Below are 23912 nucleotides of genomic sequence, written 5' to 3'. Positions count from 1 at the left end.
CATTGCACACAGTGGAGACCACACCAACAGCATTAGCTGAGAAGGAACGTTCAGTGTTTCCTGCTCTATAGGTCCATGCACATCCCCAAAGCCTGGGGGCCTTAGCAGTTTCTTCGCTCTCCTCCTCACAAATTCTAATCCTGAACAGGGGCAATGAACAGTTTCCAGGAGCCTGTTGTAATCCACCACCCCACTATTTCATCTTTTTCATTTGTATACAGAATGAAGAGCTGCCACAGGCCAACAGATTCCTGCCTAGAAGGACTCTTGTCCAATATCTGCACAAGCTCAAGGTGTCATTAACCAACAAAACTGCTCTCCTGCGTTTCATCACATTTAGAGTATAGATAGCACATAATATATTTTTTTCCCTAGAAGGTCAGTGCCATGCAGGCATGCCCCGGCCATGCACTTATGTTGCTTGCTGCTGCTATTTAAATATTTCGACATTAACTTGCCAAAATGTTGAGATGCTATCAAAATGTGCATGAAGCCCCAAATTACCTATATATATATATATATATATATGTATATAAATCAGTATACTGAAGCAGTGTACTCAATGCACATCATCTGTGTTTGCTGTGTTTCCAGGATTTACTGTCAAAATCTTTGATCAAAGTCTGAGCCATATATTCAGGCTGCAGAATTCAAATTAAAATTGTAGACATGTCATCTTTTATAAAGTTGTCAAACAATAGCAAGTCCACCACCCTCTCTGCTAGGCTGTTTAAATGCTTAATTATCCTGCTAGATATTTGCATCTTATTTTAATACTGAAATTGTCAAATTTCAGCTTCTAGCCACTGAATCTCATTATCCCTTTGTCTTCTAAGTTCTAATATCTCTCTTCTGCCTTAGTACAAGTCACCTCTCAGCTTTCTCCGATAATATGAATTAACCAAGCTTCTCGGGCCTATTTTCCAGCCTCAGGATTATTTTTGTAGCCTTTCTTTTAATGCTCTCTAGCACTGCTAGTGTGGTCCATGCTCTTCGTGGAATTACAGGAATCATTTAGTAAGGGCTTCAAAATGCAGCAACATGATGTCACCACACCCTTTTCTGGCCAAGGACTTACTTTTCTTAGATCTATAGTAGTTCACGGAAAGCTTATATTGTAATTCTTCTCTTTGGTCTTCCTAACCTCGGGTTTGCATCTCTGCTCTCCGGAGTAATTCTTCACTCTTAGATGTACGTCAAGGACAGATGGTGGAAGGACGGTGGTGAAGATCCCCAAGTACAATGAAAACATTCTGGTGCCGATTCTCCAGGTAATGCAAGGCAGGACCACAAAGTGAAGGAACTTCCTCCTCCTCCTAAACTCCAACCAAAGTGTCCACTATTGCTTTGCATTTGTTATTATCAAATGAAGTTGGTATTTTGTGATTATTTAAACAAGCAATTCAGATCTCTAACAGTAATCTCATCATCTCCCATCTTGTGTCTTCTGTAAAATCTCTACAGTTCAGTTTGCAGAACGATATAGGAACAATAATTGGGCCAAAAACTAATTCATGAGACCCCAGCAGTAACATTTCTACTTATTGGTATAACCTGATAAGGACCCATGAGTAAGATCATAAATGGTCTTAATTTTAACTATACATACAGGCTTTCATAGTGCCAAATTATTGTAAGCAATGATGCACGTCTACAGAAAGCTGAATATATCACTAGTTTCTCCCCTTAGTTTTCCCTTAAGACTACATACTTTAGGTGAAGTTGGATTGTGTGAATATAATGAGAACCCACAAAGAAAAATACTGCCTGACTTTATACGGCTGTTATTTATGTTGGAAGAAACACCAGAATTCTGGCAATGTAAAAAGATAACCTCAGAATAAAAAGCAGTGAAGTGTCTCTGAGAAGGAAAAGGTGGAGGAGGCAAAAGGGGCAGAACAATTGCATCTCCTACACACGTCTTCAGGGAACTCCAAGGGAAAAAAAGGGTGTGTTTGGAAATGTAAGTAGAGTACACAGAGAGCAAAGGCCATTCGACTTTCATACACTAGATAAGCTCAAGAAGTATTTGTACCTGTAAATATTTCATATTCAGAGATAATGAAGGAGGTTAATTTCTTTAGCAATTGATTAATGTTCATAGTGCAGTAGCAAAAGCAAAGTGTAGGATGCAAGAAGTAATCAGGAGGTACTGTGAGCGCTAAACTTGTCTTTTCAAGATAAGTGATTATTAAGGTAGATCTTAATCTAGGAAAACTTGAAGAGTATAACTACCAGAGATGATACGGTATTACTTAATCAACTACAGAAGAGAATCAATAAAAGAGGATCACAGTGAGAAACATATGCAGAAAACAGTGGCTCTCACATAATACTGTTTTCCGGCTCAGATTTAATGACCTGACAGCTAGAACTCTTACAGTGCTGGGTTGCAAGGATCCAGCAGCCTTTGCAGAAATAACCACCTAGTTATTTAGTATCTGAAATGATCAGAAGATGATGGATGGTCAGCTAGTCAAAGGCAAGTTTTATACCAAACTAAAACTTGCTGAATGAATGCCAAAACAGGTTAGTTTGTCTGAATCTATTGGCCACTCAGCAGTTCAGGTAAATCTATGCTCCGCTATTAACGATACTTATGCTTTTTGCCTCAAATGAACAGTGCATTTGTATAGATGTGCCCCCATTACACCTCTTTATTACAGACTAGTTTCTGAAGTCTGGAGAGTTCAACCTGTCTGAAAATTTGCCAGCCAAACAGAATTTTAGATGCAGTTTAGTCCATCTCAAATCCCATGGCATTTCTTGCACAAGCTTCCAACTTGCCACAGTCCAAACATAGAAATGGTACAGATACTGCTCTGATCATTGAACTGGACCAGATACTGGTAAGGGATATATATATTTAGGCAACAATAAAATGAACAAACAAAAACCCAGAAACAAAATCCGAGCACATAGTAGTACAGGAAGTTTGCAGCACAAGAAGTATATTTGAATGTCGATTTAGTCATTCTTCATGCCCAAAGGAAGCAGATTAGTGAAACCATATGACACTGCAAAGTCTAGAGGGCAATGCTTGTCCAAAAGGACACAGAGAATGGTTATGGCCACAGACAAACTTGCCTAGTACTGTTGTAACTCATCTTACTAAAGCAAACACCCAGTTGATATTGTGAATGACAAAGTTAAAAAAAAAAACTTTTTTTTTGTAATTTAGCAGTGCTAAATGCAGTCTCACTTTAGTAACCAGTTCACTATGTTGCAATTCTTTTACATAAATCCATTAGACTGGAAATCCTATGGAATAGACATTTAACTGCTAATTTCCAGATCTGTGGAACATTTAAGGCATTATTTAATATGTCTAGTGAAAAGTGGTTGGAGATATTTTAATCACTCCTTAGTTATAGCAAGACTACGTCAGCAAAACAGCAAATCTAAAGCAGGGTCTCTGCAACATCAATCCACCAGCCCAGATTCTGCCACTGTCTCCTTATGCACTGCTACCCAAAACCCTGCCATACACTGTCCATACAACACCTCAGGCTGTTATTGCCACCCCTCTCGCACAAACGCACAGGAATTACTGGGTTCTGCCCTTTCGTGTTGCTCAGTGAAGGGGAAATTCAAGTTGTAACTGCTCAGCAGTGGTAATTTGTGACCAAGGAATGATCTGGCATGTAGGGCAAGAAGGGGTTAAACTGGCTGGAAGCAGGGATGCCAAAGACAGAGCCAAAGACAAAGGGAGTGAATTTTCCCTGGGTGATAAGAAACAGCCTCAGCATTATCTTGTAGCCATCCTGGAATGGGAGTGCTCAGGGGCGCAAGCTCAGGGGCCACCACTGGCCAGCAGAGCTGGGCTGGGGGATGGACCCAGGGCCGGGCTGAGGTGCCCCATGCAGCTGCTCTAGGGATGGGTGCTGGTGCAAGTGGATATAAGGCATCAGCTCCTGAGGCATCTTTGCAGACTCCATGTAGAACCTCGTATTGCAGTAGGGCTCTGCCCCATGCATTGTTCATTAAATTTTTCTTTTCTATTTAAGCATGAATGTGTCTCTAATTCACCCTGAAGGGTACCATAAAAATTCCTCAAGACTCAGAAATTGGGAACTGGAGGATTAGAAAAGCTAAATACATTTTTGTTCGTGTTAACAATAGAAAAACTTATGCCTAGTTTACTTCTAGGATTCAGTCTTCCCTCCCTACTCCCCCTCCCCGGCAAAAATGGATATTTCTTTCACTAAACTTAACTTGCATTTTGTGACATTTACTCCCAGCATCATGTATTTTTAGGCAAGTATGAGACATTTCTTAGAGAAAAATCTAAGGAAAGCTCAGCCTCTTGATAAGCCTCTGGGATTCTTTGTAGCATGTTTGTCAGCACCTCTTAAACCACCAGCACTTCTCTACTTTGAATAAAATCCCCACCTAGGAAAGCTGTATTCCCTAACAGCAGAATATTTCTAGCTCTGGCCATGCTGTGGCATTAGACTTAATTATCTCCTTTAAGGACTGCTCCTCAGCAGCGATACACATTTCCTCTGTAAAGCTGACAACTAAAGATGTGCTTTCACATATATAACCTAATCCTGAGCCTAGATGAACTGAACATTTCTCAAATGCTTAGTTCACGTGCCCTCCTCTGCCAAGTCTTCCACAGGTTGTATTCAACTTTCAAGTTTTCCTTTGCAGCTTACTGGGGTTTTGGTTTTAACAATTCTACTTGCCATTGAACATAAGCAGTTTCTGAACAACCTTACGCGACATGTAAGCTGGTGGCCTCCAGTCTCAGCCACCCCGCAGTGAAAGGACAGCAGCAACACTTTTCTGAGAAATGCATTTCTCCTCAGCCAAGTTCTGTGCTTACCGAAGTCCTAAGCCAAGCTTACCTAGCTAGTTAAACTACTAATAAAAGGGACTAATAAATCTATGTAAGCAGGACTGCATCAGTGAACACGGCTCACAGCTGACAGATTTCACATTACCATAAGAAAGAAACTAGCTCCATACATTTCAATCAGCAAGAATTTATAGAGGTCTTTGCCTTCTGTTCATGAAGATTTGTGATCACTGAGTTTCACTCAAGGTGTGTTAAAATTCCACATCAAGCTACAAAACACTATTGATTTGTCCACTAGCTAACCAAAAATCTCCTTTCCTCCTGCTGGAGTTTTAATGCTCGTTACGAATTTGGCTGACATGCACCAGCCCCCATATGCTTTAAAAGGACTTCTTGCACTTTATCAGCAGGTGTTTTCAGATACTGCTTCAACAAAGACAGTCATCACTGAACGGAGGAGCACACACATTTTATAGCATCATAAATAATAGTAACAGACAGCAATAAAATTACCATCAAAAGTTTCTATGCCATCTTTTTGAGCAATTAAAGCTTAGAAAAATCCAAGTTAAAAGTTGTTCTTCCTTCAAACAAGACACAGTTCAAAGGAAGCTGGGAAAAAATGTTTTGGCTACACACTTTCAAAAGCCAGCTTCCAAAAGAAGGTCCAACTAAAACATTAGATATGTATTATTTAAAATGTTAAAATCCTAGAAACAGAAAGCTGTTCTGGAACACAGCAGTTTAAAAATATAATGAATAATGACAAAGAGATGATTTGGTGGTGTTGCCCGTTTTATAAAATAACTCCCGAAACACATGAAGTATGTTTAGAGAGGCGACACTGTTTTATTCTGCGCAGGGTGCAAGGTGGAATATTTCCACAAATCGAGCACACCTATCATAATTCTCTTCAGTATTTATACATGAAAGTTAACACACCACGCCTATCCAATACATAATCATTAGACTCACTAATCATCCTCTTCTTCCATTGGTTCTTATTTTCTCCTCTTCGATTTAAAGCTACAGTGTGATTTTAATTCACTGCGCACGCTGGGGGGGGGAGGGGGGGGTAGTCCTTTCGTCCCTCAGCTGGGTCGGTGGTCGCGATCTCCCCCTGCCGCCTTTACCTTTCCCCTAGTGACTGTGATTCCTGTCGTTTTCATGGTTGTTGTAGTGTCCCTCTCTCTTCCGACTCTCCCGGTAAGAGGATGTTCCCGTTATTGGTCTTTGAAGGGTTACAGCTTCGCATTCTTTGGGGAGAAATATATGCTTGTTAGTAAAATATGCAGTGCCCATACCCTCTTTTCTAGCTTAGGCATTAGCATTATCTATTACCTTGAAGATTCTACAATGCTCATATTCTCGTATGCTAGTTTCTACTCCTAACTGTGATCCCTTCTTAGCTACTAATAACTCCTATACTATTTCTATTTTATTCCAAAATATACACACATACATATATATATATGGTTTAAGGTGACAGTGGTAAACACACACACTCAAACTACAAAAATCAAACAGCACCAATTTCTCAAAAATCTGTATACCAGCTAAATATACTGTATAAAGGGAGTGAAATGTGTACGGTCTATGAAAGTCACAGCCATCTTAAATCAAGCTCCCTCACTTTCATTTCACTCCTTGGTGCCAGTAATTCCACAGGAAGATTTACGTGGCAGGAATCTTGACTTTTGAAGGACTTCATTATTATTCTTGTGCAAAGAAATGGGAAAGGCTTTTAAAAAATTGTTTTAAAACACTCCTGAACATGGTCTCTCCATTAGGGTTGATTACACTATCCAAGTTATGAGAAGGCCTAGATAAAAAGCGTTGGCACAAAAGAGAACTTTGGTCTCGTTGTATCACCAGCTCCAGCAGGCAGTCTAATCCAGATGGTACAAATACAAATTAAATACTAGACAGAATAAAGTGAGCATAGCACAAAACTTATGGGAAAAAATATCACTCCATTCTATTGACAATGGAACTAATGGCATTCAGAAGTCACTACAAAGGATGAAGAGTTTAAGATGGTGGGCCATTAAAGCAGCCTGTGATTATCTGAAACAGCTACACACTATCTAGTTTATCTTTGCTAAGTGTTAATGGTGGAGAATAAAATAGATTGTTATGCACCAGCCTTTGTCTTATTTTATCATTACACTTCTAATGTAGTGTTGCGTGGGAGGAAAAGTAACATGGTGGTTTGGTCCATTCAAGAGACAGAAGTTCAAGTGAATACCAATAACAATACCATAAAATACCAATAACAATACCCATACCATACAATACATACACTGCAACATAATATAACATACAATAAAATAAATACCATACAAAGCACAATACCATACAAAACACAATGCAAAACAATACAATACATGCAAAACAATACAACACATGCAATACCATACAATACATGCAATACCCTGCCATACACCACTATCCACTACAATAAATACCGTACCATATTGTACAATACATACCATACAATACCATACAATACAAAATACAATATAGTCCAATAAATAACATACAATACCGTACATACAATACAAAACACTATACAAAATACAATACACAATACCTACAATATCATACAATACCATACTATGCAATACATGCAATACAGTACATTCAATACAGTAAGTATCATACCATACAATACAATAAAAAATAGAATACAATACAGACAATACAATAAATACCATACAATACAATACAGGCAATACAATACAAAATACAATAGAATACAAAATACCACAGTACATACCACACCACGGAGTACGCACCATACCACACATGCAATATAACACAAAATGCAATACGTACATTACAATACAATAAATACCAAAACATACCATACGATAAATTGCATAAAGACAAAACATAAAATAATACAATACATAAAACACAAGATAAAATAAAAAATTACATACAAGACAACATACAAGACATACAAGACAACATACAAGAGAAAATAAAATACCACACAATTAAAAATACAGTATAAAATAAACAATTACAGACAATACATACCATACTATAAATACTATACAATACCATAGATACCATACCATAGATACCTACACATCATACCATAAACTACATACATTACATGCAATACAATACAAAATACAGTATAGGCAAGACATACAACAGAAGACATACAACAAATATTAAACCATACCATACAAAATACAATACATACAACAAATACCAAACCATACTATACAATACAGTACATTAAAGACAACACATGAAATCAAATGCAGTAAATAAAACAAAATGCAGTACAGAAAATACAATATAAAATACAATAGGAAACACACAATACATACCATATCATACCATACAATACAGACAATACAGATACAGACGATACCATACAATACATACAATACATCCAAAATACAATACAAAACACAATACACATTCCAATACAATACAAAATACAGTACATACATTACATACAATTAATACAATACCATACCCTACAATACATACCATACAATACAAAATACACCATACCATACAACACAACACATACAATACATATAATACATAAAATACAATACATACATTACAATAAATATCATAGTATGCCATACATAGCATGCTATACAATTCATGCAATACAAAAGACAATACACACAACAAAGTTCATACAACTCAATAAATATCACACCATACAGTACAACACAACACATACAACACATTCAATATAATGCAATAGAAAATACAACACATGCAATACATACAATAGAAAATAACACCTACAAAACATAAAATGCAATACATACAATACATAAAATATGATTATAAAATACACTAAAAAATAGAATACACTGGAAAATAGAATAAAATACATACAGTTCAATACATACCATACACTACATATATTACATACAATATAAAATACAATACCTACAACACAAACCACACAACAGATACAAGACAATACATACCACACAATACACAATACATACCACACACAATACAAACCACACAAAAAAACATGCCATACATACCATACAATACACACCATACAATACAACATAGAATACAACAGAAAATACAGTACAATAAATACCATACCATCCATTAGAAAATACAATACATACAAGACAGGCAATAAATATATACCATACCATACATTAAAGAAAACACATAAAATACAATACGTACAATACAAAATACAACACAAAATACAATACATACAAAATACAGTACTATATATACCATACCACACAATACATACCATACGTACCATACCACACCACATAATACATACCATACGATATCATACAATACTTACAAAAAATAAATACCATACCATAAAATACATACAATAAAATAAATGCTATACCATAGAATAGAACACAAAACATACAATGCAAACAATACACTGCAATATAAAATAGAATAAAATACAACACAATCCACACAAAAGCCAAAACACAATACATTACATACATTACATACCATACCTTACATGCCATACTATAGTCTACACACAATACATATAATACAATATGAAATACAATGCAATACAAAATATAACATATTACATACAACACATACAATACAATACAGTACAATACCATACAATACATACAATGCATATCATACTGTACGATATTAATACCATACAATACATACAATGCATACCATACAATATGTACAATACAGAATGCAATAAATACCACACCATACAATACACTATGTACAATACAATACATACCAAACCAATACACAATAGAATTCAAAAACCAATACACAGTACAAAACAATACAACACAATACAATAAATACCATACAGTAAAACACAAACCATATAATACAAAACACCATACCAAGTAGAAAATACCATACCATACAATAGAAAACATAGGACACAAACCATACAACACGAAATACATTACAACACAAAATACATTACAACACAAAATACATTACAACACAAAATACACAGAATCATAGAATTATTTAGGTTGGAAAAGACCTTGAAGATCATGAAGTCCAACCATTAACCTAGCACTGCCATGTCCACCACTAAACCATGTCGCTAAACACCACATCTACACGTCTTTCAAATACCTCCAGGGATGGTGACTCAACCACTTCCCTGGGCAGTCTGTTCCAATGCTTGACAACCCTTTCAGTGAAGAAATTTTTCCTAATATCCAATCTAAACCTCCCCTGGTGCAACTTGAAGCCATTTCCTCTTGTCCTATCACTTGTTACCTGGAAAAAGAGACCAGCACCCACCTCTCTACAACCTCCTTTCAGGTACTTGTAGAGAGCGATAAGGTCTCCCCTCAGCCTCCTTTTCTCCAGGCTAAACAACCCCAGGTGCCTCAGCAGCTCCTCATAAGAGTTGCTCTCTAGACCCTTCACCAGCTTCGTTGCCCTTCTCTGGACACGCTCCAGCACCTCAATGTCTCTCTTGTAGTGAAGGGCCCAAAACTGAACACAGTCTTCAAGCTGCGGCCTCACGCGTGCCGAGTACAGGGGCACCATCACTTCCCACTGGCCACTAGTCCTGCTGGCCACTATTTCTGATACAAGCCAGGATGCCATTGGCCCTCTTGCCCACCTGGGCACACTGCTGGCTCACATTCAGCCAGCTGCCAACCAGCACCCCCAGGTCCTTTTCTGCCAGGCAGCTTCCAGCCACTCTTCCCCAAGCCTGTAGCGTTGCATGGGGTTGTTGTGACCCAAGTGCAGGACCTTGCACTGAGCCTTGTTGAACCTCATACAGTTGAATCTCATACAATACAATACAAACAATAACAAGACAACACAATACATACAGTACAATAGCATACCATACAATACATACAATACATACAAAACAATACAAAATACAATACAAAACACAATATATACATGATGCATACAATACCATACGATACACACAATACCATACAATACACACAATACAAAACAATAAAATACCCACAATACCATACCTACCATACAATACAAAGGACACCATACTGTATAAAGTACACCATACTGTACAAAATGAAACACCATTCATACCACACCGTACATACAATAAATGTAACACAAAATGTAACGCAAAACATACAACAAAATACCATACCCCATACTATACACACAATACAAAATACAATACCATACCATACATACCATATTCACAATACAAAATACAATACCTACAATACAAACCATACCATACACACAATACAAAATACAATACCATGCAAAATACAAAACCATAACATACAAAATACAACACTATACAATACATACAATATATTCCATCCTATACCATACAAAATGCCATATATACCATACAAAATACCATACTGTACAAAAAATACCACACCATACAATACAACACACAATACAAAATACAGTACACAATACACACCGTATCAACCAGTACTCACCGTAGCGAGCAATACAATACAATACATTCTCCTAATTGCCTGTAGAACACCTCATCAGTGCTAACATCCTGGCTGGGTGATCGGTTGTAGACCCCTGCTATGACATCTGCTTTGTTTCTCATCCCCCTAATCTTCCCCGCGAGGCTCTGAGCCACATCATCCCTAACTGTAAGGGCTGTACAGTCAAACCTCTCCCTTACATACGGTGCCACTCCTCCACCTCGCCTGCCATGCCTGTCCCTCCTGAAAAGCCTATAGCCCTCCACCCACAACTCCAGTTGTGGGACTCATGCCACCAAGTCTAACCATTCATATCGTATCACTCATATCAACCAGTGATAACATAGCTCTGGGAACTGACCAACAGTTCCAGTTCATCCTGTTTGTTTCCCATACTGCCTGCCTTGGTGCACAAGCATTTCAGATGTGCTCCTGAGCCCTCCGAGCTCCCAGGAGCAGCGTAAATGTTCCCACTAGCACTGTCACCCTCAGACGATGCCGTGCCAACCCTTGGCTTACCTTCAGCTCTCCTGTAGGTATCCCTTTCCACCATCAATCCTAGCTTAAAGCTTCCTCAATCAGTCCTGCCAGCTTACACCCAAAGATGTATTTTCCCCATGGGGACAGGTCAAGCCCCAGCATACCTTGTGCCTTGAAGGGTCTTCCATGGTTTAAAAGCCCAAAGTTTTGGTGGAGGCACCAGCCCTGGAACCAGGTGTTGATGTCTTGTGCTTGCCTGTTTCTTCCAAAGCCTCTCCCTGTTACTGGGGGAGGATCGAGGTAAACACCGCCTGCGCTCCTGAATTTTTTAGCCTTCTTCCCAGGGCCCTGAAATATCTTTGGATTGTCCTTGGACCTCTTGTTGCAACTTCATTAGCACCCACAGGCAAGAGCAGGAGTGGGTCATAGTCCGAAGGCTGTACTAAGAGGCTCCCTAAGAGCTAAAACTTCCCTAAGAGGCTCTGCTCTGCAGATGGGTGCCTCCCTTCCGCTCCGGCAGGAGTCACCGATGACCATACTCGCCATTGTGTCTTCTCAGCACTGGTCTTAATGCAGCTCTTGGCCGATCTGACCTTGGCGAGGGTGCTTGCATAGGTTCCTCCCCTTCTATCTCATGGTGCACTTCACCTACCATACCCAGGGCCTCCTCCCGATTCCGTAAAGGCACCTGCAAGGCTGAGGAGCGGTTCCTCTTACAGTGCCGTGCAGCCACCTGCTGCCACCCCTCCCTATCCCTCCCTCGCACCTTCCTCCTGGCCCAAAAACGGATCCCGGACCTGCCAAGCTGGCAGAGGCCACGCTGAGCTGGCTTGTGCCACCAGAGACACGAGGCAGAGCACAGCTCCATCGCGCCATCTCCCTCTCGGGCGCTCCTCAGCCCGCCCACCTCCTCCTGCAGCTCGGCCACCAGGCAGAGGCCTTCATCCACCCGGGCGCGCCCCCCACAGGCTCGCTCGCTGCCGGCCTCCACCTCCAGGAAGGGCCCCGCGCACACCCCGCCGCCTGGCACCTGGGCGGGCGGTGGCCTGCTGGCACAGGCGCGCTGCAGTGCGGCTGCAGGGCTCCGCCGGGCGCCGGCAGCTCGGGGGACCGGGGACGCGGCTCCCTGCCCGCTGCCGCGCGCCTGCGTGCCGCCGCCTGCGCCGGCATCAACCGCGCCGCTTGCTCTGGCCTGCTCCAACCTCCCGCGCGCCCGGGCGCAGGCCCCGCCCGTGGCTGGCTCGTCCAATCAGCGGGCCGGACCCGTGGCTCGGGGCCCGCCCCCTCGTCTGTCGTCGTGTCTTTGGCTTGCGGCAGGCCTCGCGCCGCCCGCGCCGCTGCTTCCCGCCCGCTGCTGGCGGGCCTCGCCCCGGCCCCGCGTCCGTCGCCAAGTGTCGAGTCTGCTTTGTGGTGCCCCTCTGAGTCGAAAAACAACCGTTTTGACAACGGCCTGAGATACCCGGTAACGCTTAGAGAGCCGCGGCTGCGTTATTGCTGTACCTGGCGCCTTAACGTACGTGCCAGTGCTGCGCACTGGCGTCTGACTCGCACTGGCGGAACGATGCCTGGCAAAACAGGGTTTGCATTTTCACTCCGGAACGTGGAGTCCTGTTTGGTTAGATAGGAATTGGCAAGTTGGACTAAGAGTTGAGGCAAACGTAACCTTTTTATTCTCAAAAAAAAAAGTCCCTGTGCCTCACGCTCAAGGACGCGTGCTAAACAGGTGCAGAGCACTCTTTCTTCATCCTCCTCCATTCCAGAATTGCTCTCCCTATACTTACTGTATCACAGGTTGTCTTTTTTTAGATGTTACCCTTTAATAACACAAGCTGACTAGCAAGAGGGTACAGAAGAAACAGGCTAGGGTCTAAGGTGATCTCTTGAAGGAAAGCAAGAAATGGGTTTCTTCACCAAAGAGTATTAACACATTTTCCAGTGAAAAGCCTGTGTAGTCAAATGGAGAAAAATCCCACAGGAGCAGTCCTGAGGTCAGGAACCAGGTCTCAACCATTTTCAGAGAAGAGCTCTAACCATAAGATTACAGTCAATTCCTCCTGTTTTGGAGGGGGTGGAAGAAAGCAGACCTATCCCCATGACTGACTTTTCTGGAGCTTTCTGAGGTCATGAGCAGAGTAGGTTACTAGACACCATGCAGAACAAATTGCTTGCCTTTCACCCTTTTGACTTGCGTACATGGGCAATTTCTTTCCCTCTATGGGGAAACAACAAAAAGTGTCCTGTATAACTTAGGGGAGACACACAGAAATTTGAAAGTGAAGTCCTCCCAGCTGGATTTGTTGCCGGGTGGGTTTCAGCTCTATGTAGGCTCAAGATAGCAAATGAGATTCTTCACTGACGTGAATCACTACAAATGGTGAGAGAAGTTGCCTTCTATCAGCTCAGTAACTAAGACAGTACTTAACATGTCATTCAGGTGCTGAGGCAGTCAGTAGAATTTTTATGTATTTTTGACACAAACTATTCAATTCCAATCCTTTAGTCCAGTCTGGGACCAGACCAATGGAACTCTAGGGAGGTCCCCGCTAACTGGAAGCTGGCCAACATTGTTCCAATTTACAAGAAGGGCATGAGGGAAGACCCAGGAAACAACAGCCCTGGTAGTCTAAGCTCAGTACCAGGACAAATGCTAGAGAAGATCTTGCTGGGTGCTGCTGAAACCTGTTCCAAGGACAATGCCATCATCAGGCACAGTCAACACGATACAATACAAACCATACCATACAATCCATACGATACAATGCAACACACGTGGTACAATGCAAAGTACAACACAATACGAAATACAATACAGTACATACAATAAATACCATACCATACACTACATACAGTACATACAACACTGTACAAAATACAATACTTGGTTTACATATAATACAATACATACAATACCATACAAAACAATACCTGCAATGCCATACAATACATACAATACAAAACATACCATGCCACAGAATACAAAATACAGTACCTACCATACCATACCATACAACGCAAGACATACAATACATACGGTACAACGCAATGTAATACATACAATACAAAATACAATACTTGCAATACAATAGGTACAATACAGTACATACCATACCATACAATACATGCAATACAACAGAAACCATACAATGCAAGACATATAATGCAATACATACTATAAAATAAAAAATACAATAAATACCATACAATACAATACGCAATACAGTACCATACACAATACAATACCATCCATATTGTGTGGGATATAGTTAATATATTAAAAATTTTTTTTTTTTTCTCTCTGTAAATATCCTGAGGACATATTGCATTGATTTCCATGGGATTTGTGTTATGCAGCCCTGAAAGCCAGGATATTAATGGTCTCTTTAACAATCAGAAAATACTAAAGCATAATACTATATCCTGTAAAATAGCTGAAAAGAAGATAGAATGCAATGAGAGCCATTGTAGCAGAACACAGTGTTCCTTTCTCTGGGCCTTATTCCCTTTAAGGATTTAGAAATACTAGGGGGAGTTTAGAGGAGAACAAAAGTGAGATAATAAACTCTCAGGGGCTGATCCATGAATTAAAAGTACACATTAAACTGTAAGACCACACTGTACACATCAATAGCCAAGATACGTGCACCAAGTATTTAGTTCCCATTCTCAAAAAGTCTTGGTGACACACGTTTTTTAAAAGCCCGGTAGGTGAAAACGTGAACAAGCAAATGTCAAAAATATTTATGTAAGCGAAACTGTATTGGACAAGAGACAGTAACAGTTAGACAACATACATGGCCTATAAATATTGTCTGGGACTGGAAGGAATCATTTATATTTTCTCATTTTCTGTGAGAATAATGGGATTACTTTAAAAAAGAAGATTTTCAGCTTCTTTCATCAGATAATGTTTATGGCAGTGAAAAATACAAAAATGGGAGAGAGGCAAGCAATGCTGATTTGATGGCATTGAAAGGTGGTAGAACAGAATAGTTCCAGTTGGCAGGGACCTACAACAATCATCTACTGCAACTGCCTGACCACTCCAGGGCTGAACAAAAGTTAAAGCCTGTTATGGCAGGCATTGTCCAAATGCTCTTTTTAAGGCACTGACAGGCATGGGGCATCAACCACCTCTCTCTGAAGCCTGTTCCAGTGTCTGACCATGCTCTCAGTAAAGAAAGGTTTCCCCATACCTAGTCTGAACCTCCCCTGATGCAGCTTTGAACCATTCCCACGTGTCCTGTCACTGGATCCCAGGGAGAAGAGATCAGCACTTCCCCTCCTCAGGAAGCTGTAGAGAGCGATGAGGTTGCCCCTCAGCCTCCTTCTCTCCAAACTAGACTAACCCAGTGTCCTCAGCCGCTTGGCATCCATCTGCCGAGACTCTGCCAAAGACGGGTCCTTTCCAAGCAGAGGAGAAAAGATGCCAGCGCCAAGGCTGGATCTGGAAGAGCGGGAAGAAAGCCTGTGCGTGAGCACAGCAGCATGGTCACCTTTCCCAGGCTGCTTTCCAGCCAGGCAGCCCACCACAGGTGCTGGCGCCTGGTGTTGTCCCTCCCCAGGCGCAGGACTTTGCGCTTCCCCTTGTTGAACTTCTTGGGGCTCCGGCCTTGGCAGGGTGCGACCCGAGGCTGGTGCAGAGAGCAGCAGCAAGTCGTGACTCCGCGCAGGAGGAGGGATTCGGGCGCTGCCGTAGCGAGGCTGCGCCGGGCAGTGCAGGCTGGTAGGAGAGCAGAGCCCCGGGACGTGGGGGCAGAGGGTGCGGTGAGGAGGAGGCCAGGCCAGTCCTGGGGTGCTGAGCGGTGGGGCACGGGCTGGCCCTGGAGACGCCCCGGCTGGAAACATCTGCCCCGGGAGCAGCTGCAGAGATGGGGAGAACAACAAAACAGCACCTGGCACGTGTAGAAGGACCTCTTAGCATTAACATCCCACCCCTCCTGGCAAAAAAGCAAAAGACAGTGAGGACAGCAATGCCACCAGTGCTGTTAGTAACACTGAGACTTTTTCTGTAGTTTTCATGCATTTATTTTATTTGGATAATTGTATCTGGGGGGCTGGGAGCCCTTGAGTGCTGGCACGTGCCCCAGCTGATGGCCCAGTCTGGGTTTGGCCATCCCCCAAGGCACCCTCCAGGGTCACCAACATGGTGCTGGCCTCTTGGTAGCTGGAGAGGCTTCGGGGCTCCTGGTCCTCCTCTTTGGGGGTCGCTGTGGCCCCCCAGGGGAGCGTTCACTGCCCCGGCTGGGAGTGGAGGGCCTGGGCACAGCCTCCCCTGGCTCCTCCTGCCTGGGCACAGCCTGCCCTGGCTCCTCCTGCCTGGGCACAGCCTGCCCTGGCTCCTCCTGCCTGGGCACAGCCTGCCCTGGCTCCTCCTGGGGCTCTTCTTGCTCCACAGGGCTGGCAACGGGAGCAGAGGGGTGGCTGCCAGGACCCCCACCAACGGCAGCGGATGAGGTGCCAGGGAGCTCGTCCATGCTGGATCTCACAGGGCTGCCGGAGGGGGCTGGGCCGGGGGCGAAAGACCCTCCTCGGGAGGCAGCAGGGCCAGGGGCACCCGTGGGGCTGCCCTCCTGCCCCCCGGCAGCACGGGCGTCCTGCCAGCCCAGCAGACGGTGGGCCTCTCCGCGGTGCTGTTGCACAGCGACACGTGCACGCTGTGGCACGAACATCGCTGTGTGGTTTTGGAGGGAGACTCCCAGCATCTGTCCTGGCACCTCTAAATCCATCCCATGGTTGTTCAGGATGCCTGTGACGGTGTCCTCCACCATGGCTGCCTCCAACACCCTGCTGCCAAAGGTCTCCTCCATCTCCTGATGGACCCAGGACTGCAGGGTCTGGAGGAGCGTTGGGCTGTTCTGGAAGAAGTTCAACCAGTTCGGGGGCTGGAAGCCACCCACAGGACGCCTGGGCACCCCTTCTGCAGCCCACTGTTGGGGTGCTCCAGGGCGATGGAGGTTGTGGGCAGCTGGATGTCTGGGTGCTCCTCCCGCCTGGTGGACAATGACTGATGGTGGCAGGGATGGTGTGATGACGTGCTCCTTGTAGTCATCGTCCGCCTGCACTGAGTGCAAGATGGAGAGGATCCTCCTCTTGCAGAGGGGGCACTCGGGCTTGCTCTCAGCCCACCGCAGGATGCACGGGTAGCAGAACCGGTGGAGGCATGGCATCACAAAGCTGGCCTCCTCCCAGCTGTCCAGGCAGATGGGACAGCGGTCCTCCAGCTCTGAGGCCATGCTCTCCACTCGCTGCGGTGGGCTGTGGGGAGCTGGGGATGTTGAGCTGCTCCCTCTCATCGGTGCTGCAGCAGCGGGTGTCACGCTAGAAAAGGAAGAGAGGCCACGGTCATTGGCTGGCCTGAGGAGGGGTGGAAGAAATGCCCAGGTCCCTCAAGAAGGGAACCCTCCCAGCTGCCCAGCCCAGCGTGAGGTTTCCCCTCCCAGCTCACCTCTGCTGCTGCGAGCGCGCCTCCTGGGTGCCCCGGCTGCCTGAAGCTGGCAGGGCTGGGAAAATCCTTCGACGGCTCTGGGGTCGGGGACTGAGAGCTGCAAGGAACAACTCCCCGAGCACAACACCAGCACCAAAGGCCTCGCTCAGCACTCCAGACCTCGCCGACTCGCTCAGCTGGAGTGTGGCCACAAGCCGACTGGGTGAGACTCAGCACCCGGATATAAGCAGCAAGGGATGCATGGTCACAATCTGTCGCTCGGTGACATCATAGTCCATCGCTTGGAGATGTTGCAGTTCATCCCTCGGAGACATCGGAACCCATCGCTCGGGGACTTGGTGACAACAGAATGCATCGCTCAGGGACGTTACGACGGGCCTTCTTTGCCTGCGATGCTCTCCCTGGCAGCGCTGCAGCCCCAGCACACGCGTCTGGGGTTCCCTCAAGGCCACTGCCCACTCCATCGCCCCACCTCTTGCCTTGTGCTCGGCATGGGTGTTTCACGCCAGTCACCGAGGCCTCGGCCGTGTCTTCCCAGGGCCCCGTCAGGTGGCTCTGGCTGGGGCAGACGTCTCCAGGCACATGTGGCAAGAGGGTTCATTGGAAAACACCTCGTGCCTCCCTGGCAGGCTGCAGGACAAAGTCCTACAGGCTGTCCCCACAGCCCAGACTTGGCTTGCTCTTGCAGTTCTCCTCTCTTTCTCCCCCAGCCTGAGGGCACAAGGGTGATCCCCTTTGCTCAGCACCCATCAGGCCTCCTCCAGGCACTACGTCCTCTTTGGGGTCCTGGAGACAGGTTGACAAAGCAGAGGGGCTCGGGGAGACAAGGAGGGTCTGAGGGGCTGGGGCTGGTTGAGCATGGAGCAGGGAAGGTGTCGGGGCACCTCACAGCACACCCCGGTGCCTGTGGGGAAGGCATCAAGGGGATGGGGGCAGGCTCTTCCCAGCACGGCCTGGTGGGAGGGTGAGAGATGGTGGCATCTCCTGATGCTAGAGAGGTTCAGGCTGGAGATAAGGAAGAAAAACCAAAATCCCCGTGAGGATCATGAAGCCCTGGAGTGGGTTGCCCAAAGAGGTGTGGGATCCCTGAGCCTGAAGGTCTTCAAGGCCTCAAGGCCACTCAAGACCCGAGTGGCCACAGCCCAGAGCACAACTGTTACAAGCCCATCAAGGGATGCTTGCTTAAGTCCTGGAAGAGACAGCATTGCTAGTGGGAGACACAGCGAAGGTTTCCAAAGGTGCAACAGCTTCCAGAAGGTTTTGGCTTTCTGGTTTCATTTGGTTCAGCAGCTTTTGCAAACAGTTATTTAGGACAGGATAGAATAGTTCAGTTGGAAGGGCCTTACAGCAATCATCTAGGCCAACCGCCTGATCACTCCAGGGCTGGCCACAAGTTAAAGCCTGTTATGATGCGCATTGTCCAAATGCCTCTTTTTGAGGCACTGACAGGCACGGGGCATTGATCACCTCTCTAGGAAGCCTCTTCCAGTGTTGGACCAGCCTCTTGTTAAGGAAATGCTTCCAAATGTTCGGTGTGAACCTCCCCTGGCACAGCTTTGAACCATTCCCATGCTGTGTTCTAGGGAAGACCCAGGAAACAACAGACCTGATAGTCTAACCTCAGCACCTGTTGTATATTTATGTGTGTGTTGTATTTTGTATTTATGTATTGTATTATATTTTGTATTGTGTGTATTGTATTTTGTATAATATTTGTATTGTATTTTATGTGTTGTAACTTAGGTATTGTGGTTTATGTATTGTGTGGTATGGAATTTATTGTGTTGTATGTGTTGTGTTGTATGGTATTGTATAGCTTGTGATGTGTTTTGTATTGTCATGTATTTTGTATTGTATTTTATGTATTTTAATGTGTTTTGTATTGTAATGTATTTAGTGTGTTATGGTTTGTATTGTATGGTTTCAGATGTATTGTGTGGTATGTATTCTACTGTATATATTGTATTTTGTCTTGTGTTTTCTTGTATGTATTGTTTGTGTTGTGTTTTATTGTATGTTATGGTATTTATTGTATTGAATGTATTGTGTTGTATGTTGTTCTATTGTGTTGTATTCTATGTGTTATATTCTATGTGTTGTATTTTGTGTTATATGGCATGTGTTGTTTTTTGTTTTGTATCGTATTTTGTACTGGATTTTACGTAGTGTATTGTATGGTATATATTCTATTGTAGGTATGGTAGGGTATGGTATTGCATTGCATTGTATGGTACTTTATTTTATGGTATAGTATTGCATTTTTGGTTTATTTGCATTGTCTTGTTTGGTATGTATTTGTGTCGTATTGTCTGTGTTGCGTTGTATTGTATGGTATGGTAGTTATTTTATGGATTGTATTTTTTAAATTGTATTGTATGTATTGTGTACTGTATTTTGCATTGTATTATGTATTGTATGTATTTCATTGTATGGTATTTATTGTCGTATGTATTGTAGTGTATGTATCATGTATATATTGTATCGTAGTATACGTACTGTATGGTATGTATTGTATTGTGTTTTGTATTTCAATGTAGGTATGGTATTGTAGGTATTTTGTATTATCTTGTATTATATGTATTGTATTTTATTTTATGTATCAGATATCATGGTATTTTACGTATCCTATTTCTTTTTGTATTGTAGGTATTGCATTGTAGGTATTGTATTGTATTATATTGTAGGTGTTGTATCATACTGTATTTGGTATTTTATAGTATATATTTATTGCATGTATTGTATTGTATGGTATGTATTGCATTTTATGTATTGTCTGGTGTGGTATTTATTTATTGCCTCTCTAGGAAGCCTGTTCCAGTGTTTGACCACCCTCCCAGTAAAGAAATGCTTCCTAATGTCAAAAGGCCAGTTCTTCACCCAGTGCAGTGTGCACCTGCTCATCTCACAGTTGGACAGCTTGTCCAGAAGGAAGCTGTGAGGGACAGTATCAAAAGCCTTCCTAAAACCTAGAGAAGCCGCATCCACCACCTTCCCTTCACCCACTGGGTGGGTGACCTTATCGTAGAAGGATCTCAGATTAGTGAGAAAGGGCTTTCCCTTTGTAAACCCGTGCTGCCTGTGCCTGATGATGGCATTGTCCTTGAAATGCCTTTCAGTAGCACCCAGTAGGATCTTCCCCAGCATTTTTCCAGGTGCTGAGGTTCTAACAGGTCTGTCGTTTCCTGGGTCTTCCCAAGAACACAGCGTGGGAATAGTTCAAAGCTATGCCAGGGGAGGTTCACACTGGATATTTGGAAGCGTTTCCTTACCAGGAGGCTGGTCCAACACTGGAAGAGGCTTCCTAGAGAGGTGGTCAATGCCCCGTGCCTGTCAGTGCCTAAAAAGAGGCATGGCAATGGTTCATACAGGTGTGGCATGTATTGTATTGCATGTCTTGTATTGCAGGGCATGGCATTGTATGTATTGTATTGTATGGTATTTATTATATTTTACTGTATGTATTGCATGGTATGGTATGGTATTTATTGTATTTATTGTCATTTATTGTACATATTTTAAGTACTGCATGTATTGCAGGTATTGTATTTGGTATTGTATCATATGGTATATATTGAACATATTGTATCGTATGGTAGGTATCGTATGATGTGTATTGGTATGGTATTGTATTGGCATGGTATTGTATTGGTATGGTATTGTATTGGTACAGTATTGTATATTTTGTATTGCATGTCCTGTTTGTGTTGTATGGTATGGTATGGTATTAATTGTATTGTAGGTACCGTACTCTATGTATTGTGTTTTCTATTGTATTTTGCATTTTATCGTACATGTTGCATTTTGTATTGTACAGTAATGTGTATTTTATTTTCTTTTGTACTGTATGGTATGGTACTCCTTGTATTGTATTGTATGTATTTTATTGTGTTGTATTTGATGTATTGTTGTGTGGTATTTATTTTATTGTATGTACTGTATATATTTTGGGTATTGAATTATATTTTGTTTTACATTGTATCGTATGTATTGTATGTGTTGTCTGGTGTGGTATGTATTGTATGTCTTGTATGTATTTTATGTATTATATTGCACATTGTACTGTATTGCATTTTGTATTGTATGTACTGTTTTGAATTGCAGTTTATGTAATGTATTTTGAGTATTGTATGTCTTGTATTCTATTTTGTCTTGTATGTATTGTGTTTTGTATTGTATTTTGTATTGTATTGTTTGTATTGTATGTATTGTATGCATTGTATTGTATTTTCTATTGTATTTTCATTTGATATTTAGTTATTGTATTTTAGGATTGTATTTTAGGTACTGTATATTAGGTGTTGTATGTATGTTGTAGTATATGGTTGGTGTATGATTTGTATGATTTGTATTGTATGCTATGGTATGGTATGGTCTTGTACGTATGGTATTTTGTATTGTATTGGGTTTTGTATTGTATTTTTATTGTATTGTATTTCATATAGTATTTTGTATTCCATTGTATTGTGTGTATTTTATGTGAGATGTATTTTTAATTGTATTTTGTATTGCATTGCACTGTATGGATTGCATGTGTCGTAGTGTATGATATGGTATGTGTTGTATGTATTGTATTTGTGTGTAGTGTATTTTTTTGGTATTGCTTGTATTTTATGGTATGGTATGTATTGTATAGTATTTATTTTACTGCACTGTATGTATTCCATGGTATGGTATGGTATTTATTGTACTTGTTGTATTGTATGTGTCTTCTATATTGTAGTAACGCTATGTATTGTATTGTGCATTTTGTATGTAGCATATCGTATGGTTAGGTATTTCTTGTATGGTATGGTATGTATTGTACATTTTGTATGTATTGTGGTTTTTGGTATTGCTTGTATTGTATGGTAGTATTATACAGTATGGTATGGTTTGTATTGTATTGTATTGCGTGTATTTCATTGTACTTGTGCATTGCATTTTGTATGGTATGGTAATGTCCGATATTGTATGTATTGCATGCATTGTATGGTATGGTATGCTATTTACTGTATTGTTTGTGTTGTATTTCATATATTGTGTTACATGTGTAGTGTTTTATGTATTGTATTGTATGCATTGTATGCCTTGTATATTTTGTATGTATTTTATGCTTTTTAGGTATTTTATCTATTGTATGCATAGTGTTGTAGTGTATCTGTTCTGTTTATTGTATTGTCTTTACTGTATTCTCTTTATGGTATTGTAGTTATTGTTTTATGTTTTGTATTGTATGGTATGGTATCTATGGTATTGCATGGGTTGCATTGTATATATTGTATGTTTTGCATGTGTTGTGTTGTTTTGTATGGCTTGGTATTTATTGTATTTGTATTGTATTGTATGGTATGGTACTTATTGCATGTATTGTAAGGTGCCGTGCATTGTATTTGGTGGTGTAGTGTGTACTGTATTGTGAATTGCATTGTACTTTGTATTGTATTTTCTTGTGTGTTGTGTGTCTTGTGTATATTGTATGGCATGTGTTGTATGGCATGTGTTGTATGTGTTGTATGTTTTGTACGTGGTTTGTATGTTTTGTATCGTATGTTGCATTGCATTGTATGGTATGTATTGCGTGGTAAGGTATGTATTGTATGTGTTGTGTTGTATGTATTGTACTCTTATGTTGTACTGTAGTCTGTTTTGTGTTGTATTTTTTATTGTACTGTGTACGGTATGGTATTTATTGTATTGTATGTATCATATTGACTTCTGTGTATCGTATTGTATTTATGAATCATATGTATTGTATGTATCATATGTCTTGGTTTTT

This window comes from Mycteria americana, chromosome Z, assembly GCF_035582795.1.
Source record: "Mycteria americana isolate JAX WOST 10 ecotype Jacksonville Zoo and Gardens chromosome Z, USCA_MyAme_1.0, whole genome shotgun sequence".
Lineage (NCBI taxonomy): Eukaryota > Metazoa > Chordata > Aves > Ciconiiformes > Ciconiidae > Mycteria > Mycteria americana.
The sequence above is the reverse complement of the archived record's forward strand: the minus strand, read 5'-3'. Positions refer to the sequence as shown.